Genomic DNA, 6,866 nt, shown 5'->3' with positions numbered 1-6,866 from the left:
GGGTAGTGGTAAAAGTCACACATCGGTTACAAATGAACAGTGTGAAGACCATATAAGTGCAAAAGAGCCATAAATCTACAACTTTAAAGTTTTGAGTTAAGATGTGGTAACGACTCACTTATTGTGATTTGTCATTTGGCACATTAGTGAAAAAATCATTTGTAAAGAGTTTTGACTCCCCCATACCATTCTTTGATAAATTTATTTAGTTAACATAAGCATATACAAGAAGAAGGTATGATACTTATTAGATTAAATTATTATTTTATTGTATTTTGTGTTTACTGACCAATATTCTCTTTGTTATGAACGGTTATAAAAAAATAAAAAAAATGCAACAATTAAATTTAAAAAATGCCAGACCTAAACATATTTGTCAATTATTGAGCTGTTTGATCATGAATATTTGGTTTTCAAATGTCATTCGTATTTCTGTTTACACTTATATATTTACAAAAAGGAATGCATTTATTTGGTGTTACTACAATGAAAGGTTATTTTGGTGATAAACTATACAAGTCTTCAATTCAGCTACCCAAATTTAAAAATTATTCCTCTTATTTTTTATTCATAAATACAAGGGAATACAAGAGTAGAATCTACATTTGATGACAAAATACTCATGAACTAACATCTTAGTTAACAAACCAATTAGATCAAACAGTATTTTATAGTTAGGTGTAAGTGTGTAACCTTATTTTGCAAATATGAAAGAGACTCATGTAAATATTATAATAGAAAATATATATAAAATGTGAATAAAAACAAAACGGAAAAGAACAAGAGAATAATTTGCTTAATCTATTAAGTTGCTATGGCCACTGCACCAACCTGTGCAAAACCCATACCCACAAATTTTGCAACGTAAACTGTAAAGTAAGGTTGCCAGCCGTGGATGGTCCACTAATGTTATGGGCCACGTCCCACAGCCTGGTCTGTTCACTGCTCAGGGCTCAGTAAGAAAGCACACATGCATGTCCACACACAATGTCTCGAGTTTAGACACACATAGCGTGCTTCCTCCACCAAAATTTCCATAATAGTAGCTAATCACTCTCTTCTTTTGTTGGGAGCTTGGTTAAAGATGGCCCTTATGAAAAGCTACAGGATAAAGGGACTTCATGTTTATAAAATGAAAACGATTGTTTTGAAAAGATAATGTTCTCCTATTAAAGATCATTCACTAATTTTTCAATTTCATTAATGATTTATGGAAAATATTACTCTCCTTTTATATAAGATAACTTCTCTCATGTTCTCTCACTTCTATTTTTGCACCCATCTTTTTTTTTTTTTTTTTTTTGTAATTATAGGACCTACCAATTTTCTCTCTACAACATAAGATAACTATCTTATCTTATGAAAAATGAGACTAATATAGCCCGTGATTTATGTATGACTTGAAAAGTATTTTAAAGGAAACTTTTAATTTATCCTGCTCAACTTAAGGATATATATTTTAATCATTAAATTTTAAAAGTGTGCATTTTTTTCTAGACATTGTATTATTATTATTTTTATCAAATATTACTAAATTAAACGTCTTTTTCTTTGAGTTTCTTATAATTTAAAAACACGTTTAATTTTTTTATAATAATTACATAATTTTTTAAATAAATAAAAAAACAGTCAAAAACTATATTAATATTTTTTATGTTGCTTCTTCTTTAGAAACAAAATAGTATTTTTTTTTTTTTAAAAAAAATTATATATCACGAAAGCATTCTTTTAAATCTGAGTCAAAAATACCCTTGTGTTAAAGGAACACAATAAGGTTCATACCAAAAAGGAACACAATAACAGTTTTTCATTACCAAATTTGTTTAAAGTAGTCACCTAATTTAAGCGTAGTAATTTCTGTTAACGTTCGACAGAAAATTAGTCGCAATGATTAAAATACACATTTTTAAAAATTAAAATGCATGTGGCCCTACGGAATAAATTAGACTTTTTTATTTAAAATTAGAAATGCTTGTTACCCGACACGTCCTGGAAAAGCACATTTCTTCCAGTGTAAGTAGTTTTTATTATTATTATTATTACAATCAAAATAAAAGAAAGTTTAGTTATTAACTAAAATTTCTAAAAAGTTGGGCTACACAATACAACACCCTCACTTTTTAAATAACATTGAGTTGCTGAAAGTCGATAAGAACGGCTTGTTCCTATGATTATTATCATATAATCATTTATTGCTAAATTAATAAAGAAAAATAACTTTTAATGATATGCTAATAATATTACTGAATGATAATATGAAATATTTATATTGTTATTTTTTTATTAATCTCTTTCATTTGTTCTCCACTAAAATTTCGTGGAAATTCTTTACTATATGTCATTTAGTATTTACTCGTACGTTTATCGTCCCAAGCCACAGCCACTATATTTTTGTTTAATAATGAATTTGAAAGGCCTTCGTTCAAGAACTTACAAGCATTGTATCTGAACAGTTATCCAAGACTCCAAAAACAAAACGCTACCGATCTTGAAGGTCTCTGATAGCCGAATTAGGAGCGAACAATGGGACAGATTTTTAAAGGTCCAAATGCACGTAAACAACTGGGCTGATTTTATTGGCCCGTAAACAAAGGAAACCCAATAAAAATATAGCTGAGATTTAGAGAAACTTTTAGGTGATGTTTGGTTGAGGAGAAGTAAAATTTTTGATGGGTAAGTGTATGTGGGTATCTGTCTTCACCACGTTTGGTTGGGGATTTTCAATAGATTTTCCCATCTAACTCACTTGGCTAGGAAACGAGAAAGAGGACCAAAAATTGGAGAAATGCACTGTTCAGAAACCGTTTGAAGATGTGGAATTGTTGTTCAAAATCGGATAAATGAAAAAGGTGATGAAATATTGGTCAAGTTTACCCCTGCTTCAGTTTACTGCGTAAGAAAAAAAAATAGGTTCTGAACAGTATAACACGGAGGTGTTTTTTTAGGATATTTTTGTAAATTTCATTAAATTTTTCCATCAATATTTTATCTTCAACCAAACACACATTCAGAAATTTAATTCAATTTTCCTGGTAAAATTTTGCCCAACCAAACAACTTTTTTACAACTTTCCTATCTAACTCACTTTTCCTCCGGATCTCTAGTATTTACATTTCCCTAGTATTAAAAAATTTCTCCCCAACCAAACACTACCTTAAGGGAAATGTATATGTCAAGTAACATGATGCTAACAAATTTCCTACTGACTCGTCGAGACATTTTTTTTGTTTTTTATTTTTCTTATATGGTAGGACCCACTAAAATCTGTTTGTGTAGGAAAAATTTTTAATATCCTGTTACTTGACATTAATATTCCCCAACTTTTAAATAGTGTCTAGAGTTAGAGAAACTTTTAAATGTTTTTTTTTTTTAAAAAAAACTTTTAAATAGTGGCTATCGTGTAATGTTTTCTTGAAAAAAATTATGCTTATTTTTTTCATGTCTATTTTATCTTTCTTTTTTTAACATTGTTGGATTAAAATCTTAATAAACTTTCATCATTTTTCTCTCCCGTTAAGATTAAAATTCTGATACAATGGTGTTGTTGAGTATATATATATATATATATATATATATATATATATATATATATATTCTATCTTAATAGTTATGTCGAAGATTCCCATCATCACTACTTGTTCAACTATATAATAAGATAGCAATATATGGTCCTAATGACAAAAGAGTGTGGTTATATTTGCATAAGATTTTAGGTTCAAATTTTGTGAATAAAAAAAGGGTTAATGTATCTCCTGTTAATGGAGATAACTTATCTCAAGCGAATCCAAAATGATGTCGTTTTGAGATTGAAAAAATAATATTTTGTAATTACAATTTATTTTTGGGTTATATTAGTCATTATCATCTTAATTTTTAATCTTCCAACCCAAAATGATGTTGTTTTATGTTTACTTAAAATAACTTTATCGTAACTAAAGATAAAATTTATGGACATTTTGAGAATTTTGACCCCATTTATGGTCTCTTTATTTGGCAGATTTCTCTTTGGTTTGTAATATTCATAAGGTTGTGTTGACTTGATATTTTTTGGGATTTTTCCCTTCTATATTACCCCAAAAAAAATATTAAATGAAAAAATATTTATCCTATTAAATGACATAATTTATGTCATTTTACTTTACAAAGAGGTGGGATCCGCATCTTTATTTTTTTTGTTCACTCTCTTTTCCCTGTGATCTATCTCTTTCTCTCACTTAAAATGATACAATTTTACATCATTTAAAATGACACACTTTTCTCATATTAAATATCAATAATTATATAAATTATAACTGTAATTAGTTAAAGGGTTTAAAGTTTATAAAATTACTTTAGATGACTTTATCTAATGTTTACCAAAATATACATAAAAAATATGCAGGGTCCATGTGGACCCATGTGAAGAGAAGAGAGAGAAAAAGAAAACATGGGTCTCACACACTTTTATGTGTGTATTTTGATGAACATTAAATAAAATTATCTAAAGTAACTTTAGAAACTTTAAATCCTTAGTTAAATTATTTTTCCATTGAAATATTCAAAATATTATCACTTTATTAAAGCTTTCTTGTTCAATTTAGCGAGAATGTTAAAAAATATTTATAAAATTAGCAAAAATAATAATTAGTATCTCGTTAATTTTTGGTATTGGCATAAAATGAAAAAAAAAATTAATTTACTAAAGTGTCATCTATGTTTAAATCAAAGAAAGAATAAAAAATAAAATATACCAAAATAACCTTTTTATACCGCGTGAATTGCATCAGAGCAAACAGCCTGGCTTTTTGACCTCTGTAGCCCTTATTTAATAATTAATTACCAAATTGACTTTAATTATAAGCTATTGCAAAAATTTAACATTTTCAACAAATATAACATCAATTTGCCCCTGTTTGACCGATGGCCATTAAGATACCCGAGTATCCCCCTCCAAACTCGGGTATTTTTCGCGAAATAAATTTGTTCTTACGCAAGTTGAATATTTACCTGGGTAAGGAAGGGGATACTCGGTATGCAGTTATTTACCGGGTAGGGAGGGGGATACCCGGGTATTTGTCGGCCAGAAACCCCAATATCAATGGGTTTCGGCCATTGTTACGAGTTGTAAGTTTTTTTTCCCCAAAATCTCTCTCCCTTGATATGTCTATTCTGAATCATCACACATGTATTTCATCCCATCATCTCAAAAAGCATAATCTTGGGAGGACATTGGCATTACACCTCCATATTCCCATTTTTTCTCAAAAATCTGAATCTAAACCCAAACCGAAACCCTAGACCCAATTTTCGTGTGAAAGATGAGTTCAAGTCCAAACATGTTTCCTGTAGTTATTTACTACAATGGGAGGCATCACTACAAGAAAAAATCTTATTAGTGACGAAATTTTATGAAATTTCGTTACAAATTTCTACATTGCAAGTAAATTTTGTCACAAAATCCTACGTTGCAAGTTTATTTGTGACGAAATTTGATTATTTGTGTCAAAAATTGTCATTTATGACGAAATTTTTCGTCATAAATAAACTTTTTTTCTTGTAGTGCATTTTGAAGGTCCCAACGGTGTCCGATTTGAAGGAAAAACAAAAATGAAGAAAATCAAATTGGGCACTACATGCAATAAACTAAAGGAGAAAATTCATCTAAAATTGGGGTTATAAGGCATCCAATCCATTCAGCGCATGATAGCCAGGTTAGAGACTGTAGTTGATATGGATACAATATACAACATTTGGTAACGATATCAATGATGATGAATATGTGGAGTTTGTAACAGATGCGTTTGTTGGCTGGAAAGTATTAAAATTGATTGAGATATATGTTGAAGTTGATGCTGGTCAGTCTTCATCTTTACCGGTGCGTACAACCACTGCACAATGTACTGTTCAAGAAGATACAGTTGTACGCTCATCTGCACCTGCTCAGGTGTTAAGTCAGATAACATTGGATGAGGATGAAGAGGAGCAGTATGTGGACAACGAAGATGAGGGAGAACCTGAAAGTGCTATTCCACAAGGTAATTCGTCAGACACAGACGTGGACCGAAATTTTGACACAGACACGAGCGCTGTAAGCCTGGGTACCCCAGTCATGTCACCACTTCATGTTGACCCAGTTAGTAGTGGTAAGTTATTCAATTTTAATTTGCAATGAACAATTATTATTTGTATGGATATTGCTTCAGACAATAATAATGATGCTTTAGATGCAAGGACTGAGGTACAACCATTTTGGAATGCTGGGTTTTTAAAAAACCTTATTCGCGACATTTACCTGGGTAGACCCCTCCTACCCGGGTAAATAATTCAAACATTTTTTCAGAATTTGAGCAATACACTGTTATCCCATTGACTACTCGGGTAGGATGAAATTTTCAAATTTTACTCGGGTATCCCCCTGCCTACCCGGGTATTTTACATACTGCACAGTAAAACAGGGGCATATGGGTGATATGTCTTGGTTGAAAGGCGAATTAGTAATTAATTATTAATTTAAGGCTACAGTGTCAAAAAGTCTAAACAACCCTTATCTTTGTTTTGAGTCACGCGATATAATTGTAGAATAAAAAGTTATAGCTCATAACTTTTTGTTAATAAAATTAACGATTACATTATGAGACATACTATTTTATAACGTGTATACCCGGTTTGTTATTATGTCATCGTATTAAGCAACACTTAATTAAAAATGCGGAATAACTTTTCCTTTTCAATTATGACGTCATTAATATTAGCCAAGTTGATTACTTAATTACTTTCAAAATATTGCATGTATGTAATTGCAAATAAACAGCTATCTACACTGAATAACCTCAACATATAAATAAAAGTGAGTATCTAAGTCATGGATCCACAACACGTAGTCCGGA

Source organism: Gastrolobium bilobum, unplaced genomic scaffold (assembly GCF_033153095.1).
Source record: "Gastrolobium bilobum isolate Gb01-03AN ecotype WA unplaced genomic scaffold, APGP_CSIRO_Gbil_v1 utg10499, whole genome shotgun sequence".
NCBI lineage: Eukaryota > Viridiplantae > Streptophyta > Magnoliopsida > Fabales > Fabaceae > Gastrolobium > Gastrolobium bilobum.
This window is presented reverse-complemented; position numbering follows the sequence as displayed.